This window comes from Tachypleus tridentatus, chromosome 6 (assembly GCF_004210375.1).
Source record: "Tachypleus tridentatus isolate NWPU-2018 chromosome 6, ASM421037v1, whole genome shotgun sequence".
NCBI classification, from domain to species: Eukaryota; Metazoa; Arthropoda; class Merostomata; order Xiphosura; family Limulidae; genus Tachypleus; species Tachypleus tridentatus.
The window spans coordinates 105,623,571-105,639,280 of NC_134830.1; the positions used below are offsets into that span (position 1 = coordinate 105,623,571).

Here is a 15,710-nt window from a genome sequence, read left to right on the forward strand (position 1 = left end):
ATCGGCGGCCGAGCATTTAATATACTCGTACAGCATAAATTCGATTTCCCTTAAGCTTACTTCATATTAAGATGACAGTTGTCAGTTTTGAAGTGATTGCTGATTTACTTATTTATTACTTCTATTAAATAATTCATCGATGTTTAAATTTATTTATAACATGTATGTTGTTTTTCATTACAATGAAACTATGATTTTAATTTTACTCAAATGTATTTCTATTCTTTTTAACTTTAATAGGATGGACTGGTTACATAAGTATTTGTGTTGGGATAAATACAAACTAAACAGCAAAGTTGACAAGTTCTTAATGTCAGTCCTTTTGTTATAAGGTGCATTTCCAGAAATCATAGTTCCATTATAGTTTGCTTTTCTACCATACATTTCATTCACCAAACACTTCATTTTTCAGTAGCTCAGAAATGAAGGTAACGTAGCTGAATGATTATCCTATTCATGTAAATATTTTAGTGAATGCACAACCAAATGATCCTTATTGGTACAGCGGTATGTCTGCAGACTTACAGCGGTAGAAAATGGTTTAAGTATCTGTGGTGAGCAGAGTATAAATAGCCCAATGTGTGGCTTTGTGCTTAACTTCCAACACAGGAAACAGAATGATTAGTCAGTCCCTCATTGGCATAACGAAATGTCTGTGAACTCACACTGCTGGAAACCAGGTTTCGATAGCACGTGGTGATAAGAGCACAGATAACCTATCTTGTAGCACAAATATATTTTGTGTGTTAGTGGCGTGCTTCACGTTATTGCACTAAACTTTGCAAGTGCAATTTTATCACAAAAATATATAATAAGTTAATTTCGAAAATGTACGTGTAACTTCAGAGCAAATTTCTACAATAAAAATGACATTTTCTTGTAAAACAAAACAAAAAATTTGTTTATTCTTTATTAAGCTTTAGCTTTTGAACACATACCAAAACGTTATTTTTATTATTAAAGTTCATTTTTGTGCTCTTTTAATTTTCTCTTACCTCTGCACAGCTATGACTTCACAACTGTAACATAACCTAAACACGGCCCAGCATGACCAGGTTGGTTAAGGCGTTCGACTTGTAATCTGAGGGTCGTGGGTTCTAATGTCTGTCGCCCCAAACATGGGGGCGTTATAACGTGACGGTCAATTCCACTATTCGTTGGTAAAAGAGTAGTCCAAAAGTTGGCGGTGGGTGGTGATGACTAGCTGCCTTCCCTGTAGTCTTACACTGCTAAAGTAGGGACGGCTAGCGCAGATAGCTCTTGTGTAGCTTTGCGCGAAATTAAAACACAAAACATAACCTAAGCCTACAATAAGTGGAAGAATATCTATCCAGCATGTTGTGTTTATAGTGAGTGTGCAGTGTCTCTGAAATCATTTAATCAGTGATACTTTATTTTCACTTATATCAGCTGTTCAATAACACTGCAATATATCACTGCTACTTAAACGTGTTATTGTCCCAGAAATATATTTAATGGTGCGTTTTCTTGAAAATAACTCACATGCCTCAATTATGTCAGTCCTGGTTACGCAATAGCCTTGGTTTTGATTTTGATTATGAGCTGTCAGCTTCATATTAATGGAAATGAATACGATATTTTTATCAACAATATTTTTCTTGTTTCATTCCTATCAATTATTTTTAAATTAAGAGCACTTACTCATGTTTGTTATATAAAAAATTTGCCACAAGCAGTTCAACCATTTTTTCTCTCATAATTTTGTCAAACTATAGATTTCTTCTTGCTTTATTTTTGTTTGGTTTTCATTTTGTTTTTAATTTTGAAATATTCACACATTAGGTTTGGTGTATTTGACTTTAACCACAAAGCTACAGAATAAGTTATATGTGCTCTGCCTACCACGGGTATTAAAACCCGGTTTCTAGTTTTGCAAGTCCGCAGACTGTGTCACTGGGGGGCTTCTCATGTAGTCTCTCTCTGTCTCGTTACTTTAAAAATCTTTATTTTCGGATTTTAAAGAAGATTATTTTCTTCTTCTTTTTTTTAAATTTACCTAACAGACTTAATGACTTTTATTTTATTTCAGGATTTTAACGCAAAATATTTGCTATAACATCACATGTCCTGTCGCACTTCCATCTTATGAACACCCAGGATCAATTGCAGTTTTATTTTATAACAAACTCTTTAGATCGATCCTAGAATTAGTGATATTATGATCTAACTGATCTCCCAAAACGTTGAACTAAAATCTCTTAATATCTTCTGCAAACAAAATTAATAATTGTATGTAACAATTGTTGCAGTAAATAGCATCAGTTTTATCAAGATTATTTTCTAGTCTATTATTACCAATAAATAACTTTTAAAAAGTTTCATATGGTAATAAAATATATTTTCTTTAGTAACAATTTTTCTAACTTTCATTTGTACTTTGTACTATTCATCGCTCTGATTTATTTTACTTCCGCGAGTTCAAGATTGCGGTATTTAACCTTGTCTTAATTTTAGTTCTATCTTCTGTTTTAAGGCTCATATTTGGATTAAAAGTTAGTAAAAAGAAAATGTTTCTTCTTTTGGTTTTGTCCATATTATTTTACGTGTACTACCAATCGTCGTTTTGTCATATATAAATTTAATGGGATTGCATTAACCGAAGTTTACATAGAATACACGTTATATACAAATTTTCATAACTGCAACCGAGCACAATTTTTGTCCTATCTGTGAAAATGTTTTACATTAGATTTTACGCAGACAACAAACTAAATTTATTTTATAATAAATTTGACTGGATAATTATTTATTATTTTGCTTATAAAGTTTTGGCATTTATAACACTACCAAAAAGATGGACATATTTAGACTAAACTCACATGAATGTAACATACTTTTATTAGCCATCTGGATGTTACTGATATTTCATTTCAATCAATGAGGATTTAATAATGTAATCTCCTTAAGGAGATTCTAGCCTGAGTAGCTTTCTAGTAATTATTGCTGCTACATTTGAGATTACGATGAAGATTACATCGTAAACGAAAAGTCTTATGAATTATAATGTTGAGAAACATCATACAAATGATTATTAAAAGGTAAGTCTTCAACTACTAATTCTCTGCTTTTTAAATACACGTCGTAACTGTCATGTCGAGCCTGGGAATAAATTATTATGAAATGGATTGGATTTCGGAACTATATTTAGTGATAAAAATAAATTTTACTATATTTTTGTTTGGTTGGAATTAAGCACAAAGCTACACAATGGGCTATCTGTGCTCTGCTCACCACGGGTATCGAAACCTGATTTCTAGCGGTATGAGTTCGCAGACGTATCGCTGTGCCACTGGGTGGCAAATGTTACTGTATACGTTGCTGATCTCATTAGACAGTGTTTATTTTATCACACCTCAAGAGATAATAATGTACCATTATTTTAAAGTAATTTTAGATTTCTTATTGAGTGTTATTCATACCGTGTTTTCACTTTTGTGGCTTTAAGAAAATGAAAGAGGCATTAGAAACATTGGAACTTATAGTGCACCGTATGGTAACATAAAATATGATTATATGAAATTCCTCTGATAGATTGTTTAAGCAGAATACTCATGATGAAACTTTGTAGAATGGACGGCAACTGCCTAATGCCGTCCATTCTATAAAGTTTCATTATGAAATTCCTTATTTACGAATTATCAATACCATCACGGCCGTGAGCTGAACGATATAATAAATATAGGTAAATATCGATGCCGTCGTGATTACAGGCCAATAAGACAACACTGTAATATTTGGACTTTGAATGACTTTTAAATTAGATTCTTTATGATGTTTTCTATAATATCTAGAACGTACTACTTTGAGAATGTAACATGGGACAAATAAATAATTCAGATGTCTAACAACTATAGATCTATACAACTATACATCGATTCAAAAATTCGTTGTTTCAATTCATTTCTACTCTTCAAGTTTATCGTGTACGACTTCGACCACATTTCTCTTCATTTTAAATCTTTACTTAGATTCAAATCGGTTTGAATGATTTTTGTTCGAAAATTCCTTTCCATAATATTTAACCTGCCTGGTTGATCTTTGTGTGAAATTTATTAGTTTCACCTAATTATAGCAATTTTTTCTGCTGTTTACAGATTCCTTTTAACTCTGGTTTTATATTTCATTTCTTTAATCCCGGGGATTTAATTTTATATTTAATTATAAGGAATTTCTTTACAACGTTTTATGATAATGAAATATGCTGCTACACTAATGCTAAGTCAAACACGATCCGTATCGAAGGCATCTTGAGTACATAAGAAAGAATAAACCTTCCAGCATGATAAGATGTCCCAATAACAAGTTTAAAGAGAACGAACAGAATAAATATATCATAAAATAGCAAAACTAGGTAGTTCTTGTTTCTTAAGTTTGTTTTTTCAAAGTGGCTGAAGTTCACGTAAAATTAGGAACCCATGTGTCAAGTTCTGAAAGATGGTAAACTTGTGTAGCCTTCTTCACAGTTTCCTGCTAGCTTCGCCTACTACACGGTTTCTTCAACCAGCTGCTTTATTTAGCAAGGTTTGCTAGCTGGACTAGTTCACTCAACGAGATACTTTGTGCCTTATCTCCGAAACAGCCGGTCTATACGTTAGTTGGTTCTTTATATAATCAAGTAGCTCTTAGTAATTCAGGCTATTTCAAAGAAAATAAATAATATTTTCTCTGGAAAAAAAAAAAAACAATTTTAAACTTTTTCGCGAAGGCGTATTATAAGAGGGCCTTATTTAGATACAATAATAACGAAAAACACGTGCCATTCTGAGATGCAGAATATAGTGAATCGTTTATTTAAAACAGTCTAATGTTTGAGCTAAAGTCTGTTTAAGTAGAAATACTTTTCTGACTTAAACAGTTAACAACTATCGTGCGTCTCTTTTTCATTATTTTTAACTCTCTTTTTTCGCGTTTTTCTATTTGGCCTTATTAGTTTTTGAATCATAACCGTTTGAAAGTCTGAATACAATCTAAAAAACCTTTTTCAGTTCAACGTCCAATAATTTCAAACGATGCAATATGACATTTCTTAAAATTTACTGGCCAACTAATTAGGTAAAACAATATTCTAATTTTGCTATTTAACAACAATATCAACTTTACTCCTCTTGATTAGCAAGAAAGCACAGTGAATTAAAATCATAGTACGCTCTGAGGTATTCAGCACGTTAAAAATAGGAACTACCTACAAGAAATTGTTCCCATTAGCTTTCGTAAAACAGTTGTGTTTTTTTAAACTCATAGCTCAAAGATCTTTTATCGCTTAAATAAGCAAATCGAAAATTCAATGCAACAAAAATTTTCAGTACGTTGTTTAGATTACATGGTTCTTTGTGACGTTAATTTCCAAGAATGTTTCAATGCATATAACACTTGTGACTGTATCAGTATATGAGCATAACTGAGAGAGTTTGTAAGATTTCTTTTTGCAGACTCAACTCATTTACATATAAAATGAAGGAAGCGAAGTCTTTTCTGGATTACCGAAACCCGCAGGTTCTGAAAACAAAGGAGAATCATTAGCTGTTTTAACGTTTTATGTTTGGTCCAATTCATATCCTTGAGCACGATCCGCTACCATTGAGGAACATTATAGTGTAGAGAGTGTGATCTAGACTACAGCCACTCATTCCTACTACATTCGGATTCTGAGCGAGATTACAAGCATTGTCTCTAAAGCTTTTCATTACCCAAACGAAACTATACTATATTCTATAGAAAACACTCAAATAACCTAAAGAATCAAATACACACACACACATACATTGATGTATATATTCATTTGTTTACAGAGTAAGGAGAAAATAACTTGCCCCAATTATTGGAAAATAATAGTTATTTGAATCTGTTATTTATTGGAAAGTATTTGTTTTTGGATATTTTCGTTATTAATGATATTTTGAGCTGTAATAGCAATGAGAGCTTAGACGATTTAGGCTAGTCCTAGGTCCACAGTCTAAGCTAGCAATGAAAAACAATTGTTTAAAGCAAAAGTTGATAATGAAAATAATATAAAATTAGACTAATATGAAGTATCCGACTTATGAAAAAAGTGGTTTATTAAAATTTATTATCGGAGCAGAGAGAGAGCATACAAATAAATCGATATAAATAATATTATTTATTTGTTTTTGAATTTCGCGCAAACCTAAACGGGAGCTATCTGCGTTAGCTGTCCCTAATTTAGTAATGTAAAACTAGAGGGAAGGCAGTTAGTCATAACCACCCACCGCCAACTCTTGGACTACTCTTTTACCAACGAAATGTAGATTGAGTGTAACATTATAATGCCCCCACGGCTTAAAAGGCGATTATGTTTAGTACCACCGAGATTCGAACCCGCGACCCTCAGATAACGTGTTGAGCGCCTTAACCACCTGGCCACGTCGGGCCTTTGTTGGTTTGAAGTTAAACACAAAGCAATACAATGGGCTATCTGTGTTCTGCCCACCACGGGTGTTGAAACTTGGATTCTACTATTGTAAGTCCGCAGACATACCGCTATGTCACTTGGGGACAATATTAGAAATTAACCAACACAACTAAAAAGTACTACGAAACACTATGTTAATCATTGCGAAGAGAATGAAATTAGTCGATAACATTTTAATACTATATTATTTTTGGGGCAAGCTACGTTTTCTTTGCCCTATATTTGAGTAAATTCATTTTAAGATTTTTACGTATTTCTTTATTATAACTGTTTTTATCGCACCGGCTTTATTTTCCGGTATGGATCAGAATGTTGTTCCAATTTTCTCAGATAAAAGTTTTCATCGATCTTAAAATTTCTAATATGAACTAAATTACTAAATTCCTGGCACTCCTTTATCCACACAGCGACCCAAAATAGTCGACTAATATGTCATGCCCTGATTTGCATTCGTTTTAGTCGGGTTTTAAACGAAGTCAGAATTTCCTCTACTTTTTAATCAGGGCTGTTTTTAATATTGAATATTTCAGACGAGAGAACGTTGGGATTCTATCTTATCATGTTTCATCCAGTTCCCAGTTTCCAGATCAATGTTTTCAGTAATGCAAAGTTAGATCATGCAGACGGCTCATTCGTCTTACGTCGAGCTTCTTTTGCTGAAAATCGATCATTTGAAATTTCGTGACATCATGCATGTGCAGTGTTCTGTGCTTATGTTTTTGGGTTTTATTTTTATTTTGTGAAGATGAGGGATTTAACTTCATAACATTCTCTTCAACAAGACTTTTGTTTGTTTGTGTTTGTTTATTTGATTATTCGTCCGTGCTTATTTATTGTTCCAAGTTGTGAAGTGAGTGACAAGCGGTTAAGTATTAAATTAACTATTTCTTAAATACAAAATAAATCAGCAAATAAGACGAATATTGATTTAATGATGGCATTAACAATAGATCTTTATATGAAAACAAAAACAATGAAATTGTGCTTTTCACTTATAAATCAATGAGAAACAGTAACATGGAACTCGTTTTAATCCGATTTTCTTCACTATCTACTGTTTTGACAAAGCAGGTATAAATCTATTTCACGTTATATGTTGCCACACATATGAATATTTAAAACTTAAGTCGAATATTTCTTTACATACGAGGTCTGTTCAGAAAATACGCGGACTGTTTGAATTGCGCGGCTCCAGTTGGTTCCAGGGGAATCCGCTTGGTGTCGCTAGGTTTGCACAGATCAGCTGATTACGACGCCATTTCCCGATTGCAGATATCTTCATTTGTGTATTAGCTACGCGGTTTTAAGTGAAGTGCGATTTTTTCGTTTGGCGGATTTCAGAATGAATGACCTGAAGGAGCAACGACTTGCTGTGAAATTTTGTGTTAAACTTGGAAAATCTGCGACTGAAACTTTTGCTATGCTTAATACGGCTTACGGTGATGTTGCTATGAATCGTACGGCATATTTCAAGTGGCATGAACGTTTTAAGGATGTTTGACAGTCCATTGAAGATGATGAGCGTCCTGGACGTCCTTCCACGTCAACTGACGACCCACACGTCGACAAAATCAACACCCTGGTGCGGGCAAATCGACATCTGACTGTCAGGGAGCTTGCTGAAGAGTGTGGGATATCAGTTGGATCTTGTTACGAGATTTTGACCGAAAAATTGAAGATGCACCGCGTTGCTGCGAAATTTGTGCCTCAGAACTCGTGAGTTTTTGGCCAAATACTCGATCACTGTTCTTCCCCACCCCCCCCTACTCACCTGACCTTGCTCCTTGCGATTTTTTCTTGTTCCCCAAACTCAAAAGACTTTTGAAAGGAAGAAGATTTGAGATGATTCCCGAGATTAAGGCAAATGCGACGTTACAAAAGAAGCGTACCAGGACTGTTTCAACAAGTGGAAACGCCGTTGGGATAAGTGTGTGCGTTGGGGAGGAGAGTACTTTGAAGGGGACCCAGACCTGTAACTTCTAAATAAAGTACATTTTGTTTTATGACGTCAGTCCGCGTATTTTTTGAACAGCCCTCGTATTCAATATATTAGAACTGCATTTTTTCCTATTTAAGTCTTCAAACCCCAAGTAAAAGGAACTCAAACATCCTGAATTATATGTAACATATATATAACTGCATATATTTTTTTCCGCAAGTTTAATCAGTTTAGAACATGTACTATGTTATGCTGCAAGATTCCATGTGTATCGAAAGATGGATGTTTTTATGTTTATTGTTGTTTTGAATTAAGCACAAAAGCTACACAATGGGCTATCTCTGCTCTGCCCAACACGGGTATCGAAACCCAGTTTTTTTCGTTGTAAGTCTGCAGACATACTGCTGAGCCACTGGGGAGCTCTTTAATTGTAAGCAAAATATTTCAAAAAATTATTAACCATAGATTTTTGAACTTCATTTTCAAAGATAAAGATTAGCTGTATAAAATCGAATTATACTTAGACACGTCTATCAAAATGGTCTAAGGTGTAAATGATATAAAAATTGACTGGGAAAATATATGCAAACGTCGTCAATTACAATAATTAAAGGAATTTATGCATTTTTAAATCAATATACATGCTGACTAATTATGTTACTGTTTTAAACCTCAGAAACTAGTTTCTGCGAAATAAGCCTAAAAGTTATAAAAAATACCAAATTATCTTTTGGTTTTATGCTCTAGTAGAGCTGATATACATTACAAAAATTAAACATTCCTTGAGTTGTACATCTTGAAAAGATTATTATTCTTTTCAGAGAAATACACACAGGTCTATTTTAATTTCACAGAGTGCAATTTAAACATCTATTATTGGGAGACGGCCCTGTATCTTCACTAAAGAATAACGTTGGATGGGCATTCAGTATTATCAAGGGAAGAAACTAGCTTTCCTCGTGTAACATGTCGTACGTTTTATGTATTTTTTTCTTTATCCAGAGAGAATAGAATCACATGTTTCTTCCTAGAAATACCAACTTCAAAGTTTCTTAACTTTGTGTATACTTAATAACAAAATCCAGTTTCGGTCTTCGAAACGGCGATGAGAGTAAAGACAATAATGTTGTAATGTTCTTATTACGTCATATCTTCTTTTTTAAAACTGCAAAAAACATGAAGATAACTTTAAATATATGGATTCATATGATATGCAATTAGTTCTTCTTCCAAGAAGCATAATAATAAAGCAATATGACAATTAATGAGGGTAGAACATTAATATTTGTTTCTTTGTTTACTCACGCTGCTAGAAACTGAGTTTCGATACCCGTGGTAGGCAGAGTACAGATAGTCAATTGCGTAACTTTGTACTTAATTCTAAACAAACATATGTTCAATGAATTTTTTAAAATATATTTCTTCTACGCCCTGGTGCTCTCGCTGATAACAATATTTTCGTAATTCCTAATACATCTCATAGGTTCAGCTAACTCAGAAGATTTAGATACAGATGTCAACCTAACAATATCTATATTTAAAGAACGAAAGATAAATTTACAAAACTGAAATGCAATATCATTCAATAACACTATTTAACAAAATTTTTACATTCTCTTGTTATTTCCCAAATGCTTACGCTAAAAGTAAATGGAAAAGACCTATTTTTTCTTCAAACGTTGCTTTTACGATCTGGATAATGAAATTTTAAAATTTACCCATTTTTCAGAACATTCCAGGTAGATTCAGTGCTAAGTAGCTGATAGAGAATTTTCAAGAACTTTCTAGAATGTTGTAGAACTTACAAGAGTTTGCTAAAATATTGTAGAACTTACGAGAATTTTCAAGAACCTTTAAGAATTTTCTAGAACTTTCCACAGTAATATATATATATATAGTGGCTCACCACTTCAGTTTAGTTTTAGCTGCCTAAGTGAACATATAGACTTATCTGATTTTATCAGAGATGGCATCCAGAAGCTGCAAGCACTATCCAGACGCATTCTGCTATGTATGTGGCCAATTTATCAAGACAAGAGTAAAAAAGTACTTTGTGACAGCATTTGCTGAAATGTGTGAAGCCTACAAAGCATATTTCGGCATGCCTGTCGGGAATGAACACAAGCCCTAGGCACCTCACTTTACTTGCGAGTACCGCAAAAAAAACTCTAAAAGGTAAAATGGACAATTTTTGCTTGCTTCAATAGTAAGATTTTATATTATATAAATTTTAGATCTTTTAAAATTTAAACATCTTTTTTTGATTTCCAATAGTACAGAAAAAATATTACATATAAAATATTTTTCATGAACATATAACACATTTGTTGTGGATGAAATAAATTTATTCTTCATAATAATACTTTTATTTTGCTATTATTCAAGATGGTACAGGGAGGAAAAGAGAGCCATGAAGTTTGCTATTCCAAGAATGTGTCGTGAACCCCACTGATCACTCAAAAAATTACTACTTCTGCATGATGGACTCTCCCAAACGTGGGGCTGGCAAGAATGCATCTGTTATCATGTATCCAGACTTTCCATCATTCAATACCCAAGTGCCATACTGCCCTGAGCTCCTTGTACCCACTCCACCAAAGAGAAAGCAGCAATCCTCAGTAGAAATCAGCAAATCATAAGAGGAGGTAGATGTTGAAAATCCAGATCACAATTTCAAAGGTGCAGCTGCTGAGAGAAACCCATACTTTCCCAACGAAAGAGACCCCAATGACTTGTTTAGTGATCTTGGTCTAACAAAATCGAATGCCGAGCTTTTGATATCTGGGCTCAAGGAGTGGGATTTGTTAGATGAAAGTGTGCAAGTCACAAGTCAGGGAAAGCGTCACCGATATTTTTCAAGCTTCTTCATTCGTCAAAATGGGCTCTGCTTCTGCCACAATGTATCCGGTCTGTGCGAGGCAATTGGAATTGCCTGTAACCCGAACGAATGGCGCCTCTTCACTGATATCTCATCCAGAGGCCTCATATTTTTGCTGTTCCATAACGGGAATAAGTATCCATCTCTATCCCTGGCTCATTTGGTGCACATCAAAGAGGAATACAACAGCGTCAAGACCTTGCTAAAAGCCTTGAAGTATGATGAGTATGGCTGGGAGGTTATCGGAGATTTCAAAATGGTGGTATTCATGATGGGTCTCCAAGGAGGCTGTACCAAGTTTCTCGAAAAACTACTCACTTCTAAACATTTTTCAATAACTCTAGTATAAATACATGTAAATCTTGATTAATATGTTGTTCTATTCAGACCTTATGTAAATGAAAATGTGCAAATTTGCCCGTTTTTACATAGAAAAAAGGAATAATGGCCATTTTCTGTACTTTTACAACATAAGCAATTAAGAAATAACACATACTATCCAGGAACAAAATTTGTGTTACATAGTGTAAACAGTTGACTTGAACATTTTTTTTTCATTAATTGATAATAAAGTTAAATATATAACATTATTGCTGTATTTGTGTTACTTTTATATTACGATGCGTTTTATTTTTTTCCAACGAATTAATTATTCTCAATATAAATACGCCTTTTTGATATCGTACACATATTTTTATTGTATGTTCTCTAGTTTTGTTTCTCACTACTACATAGATTGCAATCAAACTTAGAAGAATTCAGATAAAAATATATCTGGTTAAACAATAACCATGATAAAACATTACCTATTCCTATCATTTCTGGTGCTCCTGTCCTGATGAGTGGGCGTTTTTCTCTCTAACCATGAATCCGATAGGATTTACTAGAATTAGTGCAGAAGAGCAACATATATATTGACCAACAGCTACCAAGACCTTATTTTTCCAGTGAAGAAATACGGAAGCCCCATCGAGTCTAAATAATTCTCATTTGTTGTATGGCTTCTCATCTCTATATATTTACTAGGACAAACAAAATGAGTACATTTTACGTGAGGAAAAAATGCTGACATTAATTCTGTGGTAAAAAACACACGTGTTAGTAACACTTTTCAAATCATCCATACAATTACTTAATAATGCAAACTAATTACTTCCAGCAATACTTTACATTCATATATATATATGTCATGTTAAATTATAGTATTTTTAATAGCTATTCTCAGCTTATATTTACAGGTAATCTGTTTTTTAATGCATACCAAGAGTTTTCTTTGAGAAAAGATCAGGTAGAAGCCTTTGTAAATATACAAAAGCACCTAATTTAATCATCACTAAAATACGAGACAGGGACCGCTTTTTGTGTTTATGTAGCACGTGAATGCTTAATGACATGTCATGCCACAACACAGCATAAAAATTCAATATTTGAGAATTAATCAAGAATTCATTAACGGATTGATTGAAGTGAAACATGTCCAAGAAATTTATTTAGTTTCACCAAATACTTGTGACGTCTCTTCTTGAGAAGTTACTACGAACTTCTAATTACGTAATTGGATTAAAGGAACGTCGGAACTCTTTTGATCGTAGGATTGTTTCAATTTGAGAAGAACAACGCTGTTTGTTCCTACTGAACATAACCTGAAGGAAGTTAGAACATTCACTTTGTATATAGATGACTGAACACATTCGTTCATCCTACGAAATGATCTCAATTATTTTGTTTTCTAATAAAAACGACTGAAATTATAATCGATAGAATAGAAAACTGAAACGGTATATGAAGAGATACGCTCGTTTTACAAGTAAGATATAATCTTTAGAGCCAACAACTTTATTTTTACCAAAAAGTGGCATCTTTAAACTTAATATGCGATTTTTTTAATCTGCAAAATTCTACGTTAATACATGTTTTCAGTTATATATACATAATCATTCAAAGTAAACTGACTTGTCGTTAAGCTAACATGTTTTGTTTCTACGGTAATAGCATGATAACATTACTTGAAAACGTTACTAACAGATACACTTTTGGAATTAATAAATACGTATGCATAAGTTACTATGTGCCAGAAAAGAATTTTAATAACTTAATTACTTTCTTTTGCTACTTAACAGTGGCTCTAATAAGCTAACAACATAAATGTGCTCAACTTTTATAACCAATACGTTATTATTTGTTTGTAAGCACGAAGGTAAACATTAGGCCGTCTATGGTTGCCCACCACATGTATTGTTTTTTCTTTCTTTGTTTTTCGAATCTCGTGCAAAGTTACATGAAGACTATCTGCGCTAGTCGTCTCTAATTTAGCAGTGTTAGGTTAGAGAGAAGACAGTCATCATCACCCACCATTAACTCTTGGGCTACTCTTTTACCAACGAATAATGAGATTGATCGTCACATTATAATGCCCCCACGGCTTAAAGGGCGCTCATGTTTGATGTGACGGGGATTCAAACCTGCGACCCTCAGATTACGAGTCGAGAGCCTTAATCACTTGGTCGTGCACACGTATTGAGAAATGTTGTTTAACGTGATATACATACAGACTTAATGCTGACTCCTGGGAAGCATTAACCCATTCATACATATTTAGCTTCAATAAACTATTGACTGTTCTTCTAGATTTCCTTTTTTTACATTAAAAAATAAGTGCTGCAATAAAATAATGAAAAATAGAATATAGATTTTTGTGAAATTTAACTAAAAAGTAATTATAATATGCTTTGTTAAGAAAAATGGTCATAAACGCTTTAAATAATTTTAAACGAAAATTAGGAAATTAAAAATTGTAAAATAAATGGAAGAATGACCCAAACTGAATATTTTTCTCTGTATTCTTTATTGGATGCAATTATATTTAATGAACTTTTCCTGTGACATAAAAGTAAGATACACAAATTAAGATAATCCTTTGTTTATTGGTCGATCCATTTCCCTAGCCATATTTAATGGTTTTTATTACACATTTTAGTACACATGCAGATTTTTTTTATATTCCTTAGAACACTATTTCTTTCAGAATTTAGGCGTCATATTCTGGTTCTAGAACAAAGAACAAATAATATTTTAAGATTTTCTAGTAACTATTCTCCTAGAGACAGAGGCGTAGATTTTTTACACCCGATGGGGGGGATGATTTTTGCAACCACTTATGTGAACTGTTCAATTTGCAAATTGGTAATTTCTGATTACGTGAACTTGAAAGCTGTAAATATGCAGTTACAGAGTAATCTTGTTGCCACGATACTTGCATGTACACTTAGGCCTACTGACTGATACTTACGAACTATCGCTTAGATGGAAAACCTTAAAAGCACGCCTATATTAAAGATTGTCCAAACATATTCGCTCATTCTTTCTTAGGGACATCTAAAATGTGCCTGGCAATCCCACTGTTCGTTGGTGAAAAAGTAGCCCAAATGTTTGCAGTGACTGCTGATGAATAGCTGCCTTTCCTGTTGTCTCACATTGCTAAAGTAGGGACGGCTAGCCCAGTTAACCCTCGTGTATCTTTCCGCGATATTCAAAACAAACCAATACTTTAACATGTACATATTTTTAACAATTGGTGTCGTTTTGAATTTAAACTAAATATAACAATTGTCCATTACATTTTCAACATATATAATTTTTATCACTTTTATGTACCATTATCATATGATACGGAGAGTTGTACTGAGCGGAAAAATTATAATTTCGGCATTTGTATGTAAAAAAAAGTAATTTTTGTTAAGAAATCTAATCTTGGGTTTTAGCATTTTAAGTTCGTAAAGTTACCACTAATTCATCTAGTTACCTACTAAAAAATTTAAAGTTTGGTTCCATCTATTCTTTCCTAAGCAGTTTGATGTCGATTTTAAATTTCGTGCAGCCTATGCGAAGAACTGTCTGCTGTAACCGTCCCTAATTTTGATGTGGTAGACTAGAGAAAAGACAGCTGGTCAACAACATGCAACGACCAGAGACGTTGACAGTCATGTCATAACACCCACACGGCTGTAATGGCGAAAATGTTGGGTCACAGGGTTTTATCCTAAGACACTGATTGTGAAACAAGCGTTATAACCATTAGACCTACACACAAATTACGAGAAAAGCGTAATAACCACCAGGACATGCCAGAACTCTCGATAAAATAGCTCTCGTATCTATATGTGTGTGTGTGTGTATGTGTATGTACGGATGTATGCATATCTATAGAAAAATTGTAGTTTACGAGCCCACCTTTCACGCCTATATTTTGAACGAATTCAACCAACCTTGGCATGCAATCTTAGTTCCCCTGGAGAGTATTTCACTAGGTTGGCATTCGGAGCTGACGTCCTTAATCATCACCTGGTGGGACGTATATTTTCACTATGCTTTTCTATCTCTAAAAAGTTACAATAGAGGTGGATTTTTGTGTTCAGATCTTGCTTCTTTATATCACTCATTGG

General features: G+C 33.5%; 1 long non-coding RNA gene across 3 annotated transcripts in view; it reads right to left on the reverse strand.

The window, feature by feature from the left end:
* The window catches only part of LOC143253240 (uncharacterized), a 78,264-nt gene that overhangs the window by 44,427 nt on the left and 18,127 nt on the right, over window positions 1-15,710 (reverse strand). Inside the window, exon 1 of one of the 3 annotated variants that reach the window (XR_013029466.1) lies at window positions 12,075-12,295. The exons of 1 other annotated variant lie outside the window; for it this stretch is intronic. This is a non-coding gene — a long non-coding RNA (uncharacterized LOC143253240). Of the gene's footprint in view, window positions 1-12,074; window positions 12,347-15,710 lie in introns of those variants that run through there. One more of the 3 variants, XR_013029467.1, reaches the window with a different exon arrangement.